This window comes from Otolemur garnettii, unplaced genomic scaffold (assembly GCF_000181295.1).
Source record: "Otolemur garnettii isolate 467f Iridium unplaced genomic scaffold, OtoGar3 scaffold00061, whole genome shotgun sequence".
Classification (NCBI taxonomy): Eukaryota; Metazoa; Chordata; class Mammalia; order Primates; family Galagidae; genus Otolemur; species Otolemur garnettii.
In genome coordinates this window covers 2,083,244-2,091,780 of record NW_003852456.1, presented here as the reverse complement: position 1 = coordinate 2,091,780, position 8,537 = coordinate 2,083,244, and the positions used below count along the sequence as shown (strand labels likewise).

The window sequence follows — 8,537 nt, the reverse complement described above, 5'->3', positions numbered from 1 at the left end:
GTTGAGCTATAGGCGCCGAGCCCATCCTGCTATTTCCATGCTATCCTAAATATCTTTCTTTCTTGGCAGACTAGCAATCCTTTTTGTTTGTTTTAGTGCAGCTCTTGTTTTTTATTCAAAAATTGAAACCAAAGAGACAGGTTTTTAGACACATGTTAATTTTGAAATCCAGAAGCAATCACAAACTACTGTTCATAAGGAAGGTGGTTTTTAATACCATAGAATCTCTGACATGATAAAATACATACTTCCCTAGCTCAGATAGTGAGATCTAGGCTGTCTGAAAGCCATCTATTTATGTGAGCTTCTGCAGAGGTACCTGCATATATAACTAGCTGTATCTAGTATTAGGTAATTCTTTCCTTTTTTTTTCTTAAACTGTTTCCATAGAGACTGTCAAAAATTGCCAATGCCTACTATACTTCAAATTGTCACAGTGAAGTATTGGGGGAAGTTTTCAATTCACAGTAATCTCAAATGGTGCCTCGGATAAACCTCATCAACTATGACACTGCCCCTGTGCAAAGCTAGATAATTCTTAAATAAGGATTGGCTGTTACTTTAAATACTAATGAGGAAAAATCTTTGAAAGCCTTATAAAAAATTCTAAAGTTCTTAACATAATTTTCCCCCCAGAGAATGTTTGTTGTAGAACTTTGCAACCAGAATTAGACAGAATTCTCCTAATACCATGCTTATGTTTATAGGATTATTTTTCCTTCATAAATTATGAGGGTAAGATATAACTGCACATAAATTTAAAGAAAACAGAATATTTATAGTCAATATGAGAGATGTAATCTAAAACACAAATATATAATGTAAAAATGTGGCAAAGACAAAAACCTCATGTAACCCAAAGCATACCACCTCATTGACCCACGGGAAATTCAAGGATGGGCCTACTAACTGCAGAAAGAGCTTTCTTTTGGTTTTGGCTCTGGAAGGCAGTTCAGTGGAGTCCCAAGAATCTCTGCAAATTGACATTTCCTCTCTCTCTCCAGCAACACAAATCTCTGTCTCAAGAATAAAATGAGGTCTGACTATGTGGAGCCAAAAGCACGAAATGGCATAAATACAGAATAGCACCTACGTTTTAGAAAATGGAAAAGAAAAACGTCTTTTAAATCAAGCCCTGAGAACCTGAAGTGCAGAACCATAGCTATGCGATAAATCAGTGAAGATTAAACCAGGGATCATTAAAACAGAAATGGTGAAAGGAATCCAGCCTTATATGCACAGACGAAAATGTCCAAACGCCTTGGCTGCATTCCTCAGTGCCCTTCAGAGTCCATTTGTTCTAAAGAGCTGTGGATGTTATGGAATTAAGTAGTTAAAGGGAACATAATCTGACCTTTAACTCTAATCAAATCTGTCAAGAAACTGGCAATATGAAGAGTCCAGGGAGCAGTAGGAGGAGAAAGGGAGGATCATGTAAATGTAACACTTACCACAGAGCAACAAAATACTTTGAAACAAGGATCGTAGATTAAAAAACAATCCAAACAGGCTTAGCACAGTGGCTCATGACTTTAATCCCAGAACTTTGAGAGGCTGAGATAAGACGATTGTTTGAGGTTGAGAGTTTGAGACCAGCCTGGACAACAATGTCAGACCCCATCTCTCCAGCAACCTTCATATTAGCCAGGCATAGTGGTGTGGCCCTGTAGTCCTAGCTACTTGGGAGGTTGAGGCAGGAAGACCACTTGAGCTCAGGAATTTGAAACTAGCCTGAGCAAGAGCCAGACCCTGTCTCTATTAGAAATAGAAAAACTAGCTGGGCACGGTGGTGGGTGCCTATAGTCCCAGCTACTCGGGAGGCTGAAGAAGGAGAATCGCTTGAATGCAGGAGTTTTCTGTGAGCTATGATTGTGTCTCTTCACTGGAATCTGGGCAAGAAAACAAGACTCTGTCTCAAAAACAAACAAACAGAATGAACTAAATAAACCAAGTGAGGCTGGGCCTCATGGCTCATGCCTCTAATCCCAGCATTCTGGGAGGCCTAGGAGGATGGATTGCTTGATCCAGGGAGTTGGAGACCAGTCTGACCAAGATCAAGACTCCATCTCCACTAAAAATAGAAAAACTAGCCAGCGTTGTGGCAGGAACCTGTAGTCTCAGCTACTCAGAAGGCTGAGGCAGGAGGATTGTTTGCGACCAGGAGTTTGGGGTTGCTGTGAGCTATGGTGACGCCATGGCACTCTAGCCTGGGTGACAGAGTGAGACTCTGCTTAAAATAAAATAAAATAAAATAAAATCTAATGAGCAACAAAGAAGCAAACGCCCCTGGAGCACGTGAGTTCAGTACTGTAAACGATTGGCCACGGTTTTGCTCTCTGCACTGCAAAGTGTCTAGAAAGCACTGATTTGGAGAAACAGGAGACAGATGTAGAAAAAAAAACAGCACACACACAGGCCCCCCGTGTTTGAATAGTAGAGAATTTGATCGTGTCCTTTTGGATTCTGGAAACCTTGTGCACATGTAAAAGGGAAGCATGTTACCCGAACGACTCAGGATCGGATTTTCGTGCTGACCTGATCTCGCAGCTCATCATGAAATGATGCTCACTTCATCTTACGGCTTCTCCAGCCCTGCTTTACAGCCAGTTCTTAGGTAGAGAATACAACTAAGAAAGAGTCTGCCCACTGAAGGGGGAGGATGGGGTGGCCAGGATGTCTGCCACCAGGTGGGGATGTGCTGACCCTACCCTGTGGGAACCGCCGAGCCCTCTGACCGGCGGGCTGCAAGATCTTCTAGACATCACTGGGCTACGAGGTGGCTTACCCAGGACAAGGATCTCGTTTTTAAAATCAGCCTGGAAAAGGCATAAGAAGTTAGTTAGTCTTGTGGTCATCCTATAGCCCTCAGGAGGCGTTTTCCTGTTTTGGTTTTTCCGTGCACACACAGCATGCCGCACTCTGCATGACTAACTGAAGGGCAGAAGGGGGCACAGTCTGGACACACCTCAGCGTCCCAGCTTCTCACCGGGTTCCACACCACAGGCATCAGTTGCAACTTTAATGTGGGACTCACAGGCACAGCAGAGGGAAGTTAGCACAGAGAAGAGGGTGGAATACAACAGATGCTAAGAACACACCCGGGAAAGGCCACTCGGTCCCAGAATGCTTAGCGGTTGGGTCCTAGACGCCCTTCAGTCTGTCTCCTTGTGCTTATTGAAGAAATGCAAGGTGAGGTCGAGGGAAATTTGCCTAATATCTACCAGATTTCGTAGGATTTGCCAAATATTTGTTGGAAGCAAAATTCTAACAAAACACACATAAGAAGAACGTAAGACTTTGGGGGTGGGGGGAGTGATGAAACATAATTAAATACTGAATAGTGCCCTAACTACAGGTTCAATTGTTTGTATTCTTTTGAAGTAAGATCTTTAATTAATATGGCAGTGGATAAACTAACTTTCTTGTGTGCAAGTATGTTTTATTTTTTTCCCAATATTGGACAAGATCTAGCAATGTCCTCCCTGGTATTTGATGTAGCTTACAAGAGCTGTAGTGGGATTGAAAGACTTTTCTTTTCTTTTCTTTATTTTTTGAGACAGACTCTCACTCTGTGGCCCTGGGTAGAGTGCTATGGTCTTAGAGCTCACAGCAACTTCAAACTCTAGGACTCAAGCAATCCTCTTGCCTCAGTTTTTTTTATTTTTAGTAGAGAAGGGGTCTTGGGTCTTGTTCAGGCTGGTTTCAAACTCCCGAGCTCAAGCAATCCACCCGCCTCGGCCTCCCAGAGTGCAGGGATTACAGGTGTGAGCCACCAGGCTCGGCCTGAAAGACTTTCAGACAATAGCATGTGGTTTTCTCAACTCACATTTAAGAAAATTTTTATAACACTTTATAACGACTGATCTCAGATCTGCAGTCTCTTGGGATGAAATGTGTTTGGCCTGGCAGAGAACACCTGGTCATTCTCTCTTCTGTATTAGAGCTGGGATGGTAGTTAGGCCATTTTGAATAAAGAATATTTCTTCTGAATATTTCCTGACTTGCTGTCCTTGGCTGCGCTCATGTGATAAGTTCTAAAGAATGGCACATATGTGATGTCTGGGAAGCAGCCTTGGAAGAAGGGGGCACAACCCCCCTCTTCTTTGCTCCTCCTTGCTGGCTACAGCAAGGAAGGGATTGCTCATGCTGCCATCTTGGACAGCACTGTGGAAGCCTCTCCCTAAGCATGGTGACAGGCCATCTCCTCCTTCTCTAATGACTGGAGCCACCATCCAGTCCTGCAAGCCCTACATTTATGCGTAAGTGAAATTTACTTCCACTTTTGAGTTTCAGGGCACTGCCTCTACTTCAGTCTTGCCTAATACAGGGGGTCCTACACGTACAAATATCAAGACTCACAGGGAAAAACATCCAGCTGTTGGAATGACACAGCTAATAACAGCTGGAAATGCCATGTGAATATACTCAGAAGTATCAGGGCCCAATTTTATGTTGGGAACTGTGCTCAAGGGGATCGCCTTCTGATGGGATGACTTCCAGGTGATGAGGCATCCTTATGTGACCCCAGTAACTTGAGTGTCTTGGAAGAAACCCAAGAAAGAGTCTTTGCTCTTTTCATAAAGAGCTTCTACTGCAATTTGAGTCCATATCCTACAAGGCTCTTTTACAAAATAGTCTCCTGGATACAACTGAAAGCTCAGCTTCTAGAGGAGCTGAGATTTATAAGAATTTTTATTATGAAAAACCATCATTTAAAAAACAGATGCTCAAAAGACTAGGGGAAATATTAGATTCAGATTTATATTTCAGACTCATAACTCTAAGTACCTTTCATCTTCTGTCATCTAAAAAGTGGGAATAATTCTGACTTTCACAGAAGAGTTTGGACTGCATTTAGTTTTATGGAAGATTTTCTTTGTCTTAGAAAATCCTTGAGAAGAGTATAATTGAACTGAATCGACATGAGTTGATTAAACAGTGGTTGATAAGGGCTGATAAAAATGTTCCTGCAGAGGTTTCCTGCACAATACTACATTATTAAAACATTATTAAAGTGGCATTTTCTCTTTGCTTTCAGTGCCAGGTGACTTTACTTCTTTGTAATGAGCATCAATGATGACATTCTTCCAATAAAAAATACAGCAAGCTTTTTGAAAGGACTCAAAGTGGCTCAGTTTGCTCCTGTGTAGGACTAAACCATAATAATAGCCTAAAATCTGAAGTTGACTCCATTTGTAGTTATAATTACAAGCACAAATGATGTCACTTAAGCTATTCTTTCTATGGCTAGAAAAATAGTTTTGGAGGGTTTTAAAAAACTCATTGGGAGATTAAAAATTAACATTTGCTCCCAGATATGAGATAAAATAGAGAAAAACCACTTGCTTGAGTTGGTTACAGGCATTTCATGTAGTTACTAAAATGCTCTTTTAAAACCTGGTTATTTTAAATACCTCCATTCTCTCACAATATTCTGCAAATGACTGAAATTGAAAGAATGCATAAGAGGGCCTTGGGTTTTACAGGAAAATAAACCTTTTTAAGTCCCAGCTTTGTCTGGATACAACAATGGTGAGTGCCCCATCTCTCTAAGTTAGAGAACGTGGGTTCTAAAGTTACTCTCCTACTTATGGCTATGACTGAAGCAAAGGTAGAAAAATATACAACCTTTAAATAAAACCATAGAAAAAAGGGGAAAAGCCTTAAGCATTATATAAAATGACCTTATTGAAAACTTTTCTGAATGATTTTCTGCCACCTATGGAAAAAACCCAAGAGCAAAGATTAATTCGTCTTTCTAATATTCCATTTTTTCAAAAGTTTCTTTCACACCTATGATGAATTCACAGGGATGGACTATGCTGGCGGGTGGACTTGGTGATAGGAATTTTGAAGACTGTGCATGTGGACCTCCTTGTGGATATTTGCTTGAATCAGAGCTTTGATTTTTTACTGATCTGCAGACAGTCTCATTTCCCATTCAAAACATTGAATGTGAGGATGAGTTATTATTGGAAGCCTGCTACCTTCTGTCTAAAGAAAAAGGTTGCAGGATCATTCTGAACATAGAGTCAAAGCTTTTCTATGATTTCACTCTGTGAATGTTGTTAACTCTTTTTCCAAGACTATTCATTACATTTGTTAAAATATATTTTTTTGCCTGGAATGGTGGCTCACTCCTGTAATCCCAGCACTCTGGGAGGTTGAGGCAGGCGAGACCAGCCTAAGCAAAAGTGAGACCTCATGTCTACTAAAAATAGAAAAACTAGTTGGACGTTGTGGCAGGTGCCTATAGTCTCAGCTACTGGGGAGACTCAGGCAAGAAGATCACTTGAGCCCAGTAGTTTGTGGTTGCTGTGAGCTATGATGACACTAAAGCACTCTACCCAGGGTGACAGAGTGAGACTCTGCCTCAAAAAAATAATGAAATCAAACCCATTTTTTAAAATGGTACCCTTAGGTTAAACACCAACAGAGTTGTCAGTTTGCAAATCTCAGAGATGGCTGCTCTGTCAACTGCCACAAAAGAATCCTTCTACTAATTTCTGTCACTTTTGTAGAAGAACAAGGCTCAAGATAGTCAGAGCCAGAGATGGCCCTGTCCTCAGCCTCTGCTGAACCTGCTGAGGGTGGGAACAAGAGGAGGCCGCAAATCTCTCCTTGCTGAGGGAATGACAGGCACAGAGCTGAGGTGCCTCCGAATGTGATTCATTTGAAGGAAATTTAGTTATTGAAATAATTGACTTAGGGACATGTTTGACTTACTGCAGGGAGTGATCTCAGTTATTAAATAGAGTGTTTGTTTTACACAAATGCAGCCATGGCTGAGTTATTTCAAAGACAGGGAATGTGGGGGAAATGACTTATAAAGTGTTGTAATATGAACCATTCTTATTAGTCCCTAAGTTCAGCATCTGCCAGTAATCATACCTGCTTATTAATTCACAAGCTATGCATTTAAGTTTTTTTGTTTTTTTGAGAGATGTTTAGAAGAAAAGGCTTCAAGCTTTGGGCTACTTCCTGCCTTTGTTGATTAAAACTATTGTTCAAGGAGGATACGGGACCCCGTTCTTAAGTATTAATAGTTACTAACCCGAAGAGAATGATGTCTTCAGAAATGTCAAAAGGGAACTGCAGTGCTATTTTTCTTTTTTGCTTTCTTTTTCCTTCTTTTCTTTTATTATTAATATGATTATGTTTTGGCATGCTGTACGTATGGTGTACAGTGTTCTCATTCTGGGCTTTAATTCCATCATTTCTACAGCAGAGATATTAACATCCCACAGCTCAGAGGGCTTGGAAATTTCAGATGGAGGGTTCTTAGAATACCGTCTGACACTCAGTGAGAGCTCGTCTATTGGCTCTCATTATTAATATTGGGACATTAGAGAGAATATGTAAATTATAAAGATTTAAATATGAATTTAATAGCTCATGAGGAAATAATGGGATAACGGAATGATACTGCGTATTTGCAACATTAAGATGTGTTTTCAAGTACTTTTCCACTGCTAGTTTATACAATGCGTGGTTTTTTCAGTAAGAAAACTTGTTAAGGCAGGGTCAAAGTAGATGCTTATTAATGTGATTAATTGGACTAGCTAATCAGAGCGAGACCGGTTAGTTCTTCAGGCAACATTAAAATACCTCAGTACTGGTTTTTGCTGCAGTGCTGTCCTTAGGGATTCTAAGATGTGTGGGGGCAGCTACTGGATATTTTAAGCGGTCAGGTTTCTCCTCCTCCTCTTCTTCTTCTTCGATGTGCAGGCTTGGTGTCACCTCTGCACCATCGTGGCCACACCCCGAGGTGTCTGGTCCTTGAGATTCTAGCCACATGACTCCCTCACAGACTTCCTCATCCTCCTCTCCGATGGCGGGCAGGGTTACAGGCAGAGAACCCACACTGGTACACGTGGAGGCCACAAACTTATCACCCAGGACTTCAGGCACCTTTTTAGGGTCTGTAAAGCCCCTTTGCATTTTTGTGAAGTCTGTGCATTTGCTTGGAGTCATCATGCCAGGGTCCTGAAGTGGTTTTGTGGCACAAGGCTGGGCTGGTGCCAAGCCAGGGACAGGTAACAGAGATGGAGGCGCCTGGGCAGGCACAGAGGCTGGGGGCACCGGGCAGAGGACAGAGGGCTCCTCCCTGATCTCCAGGACGACCTCCTCTAGGGAATTTGGTTTGGCTTGGTCACCCAGTAAAGTTAAAGCGCCAAGCTTCTCCAACTCATCCAAGAAGTTGTCCAGAAAAAGAGACGGTGTTGGGGCCAAAGGCGGGTGCGCAGGTGTCAGGGACAGACAGCCCTGGGCAGGTCCCGGGACGGCTGCCGTTCCTGAGCCAGGCGACACTTTGTGCGTGAGAGGAGGGGCCGGATCACTGGAAGCCATCTTAGAAATGAGCAGCGATTATGAAGTTGAAAAAGAACAACCCCCCCCAAGAAAATAACAATAACCCAGCGAAACCCAGCGATGGAGCAATGCAGGGAAGATGTGGGAGGGAAGTAACGATGGTTTCATGTTGCAACATAGACACAGGTTTGAAAGTATTTTCAAGACCTCTAGATTTGAAGATATTT

General features: G+C 42.1%; 1 protein-coding gene and 1 non-coding gene across 11 annotated transcripts in view; both read right to left on the bottom strand.

The window, feature by feature from the left end:
• The window catches only part of SORBS2 (sorbin and SH3 domain containing 2), a 221,407-nt gene that overhangs the window by 13,650 nt on the left and 199,220 nt on the right, over window positions 1–8,537 (bottom strand). The window lies entirely within an intron of this gene.
• On the bottom strand, window positions 382–529 carry LOC111726331. Its single transcript, XR_002774136.1, has one exon. It is a non-coding gene; the product is annotated as a U4 spliceosomal RNA (small nuclear RNA).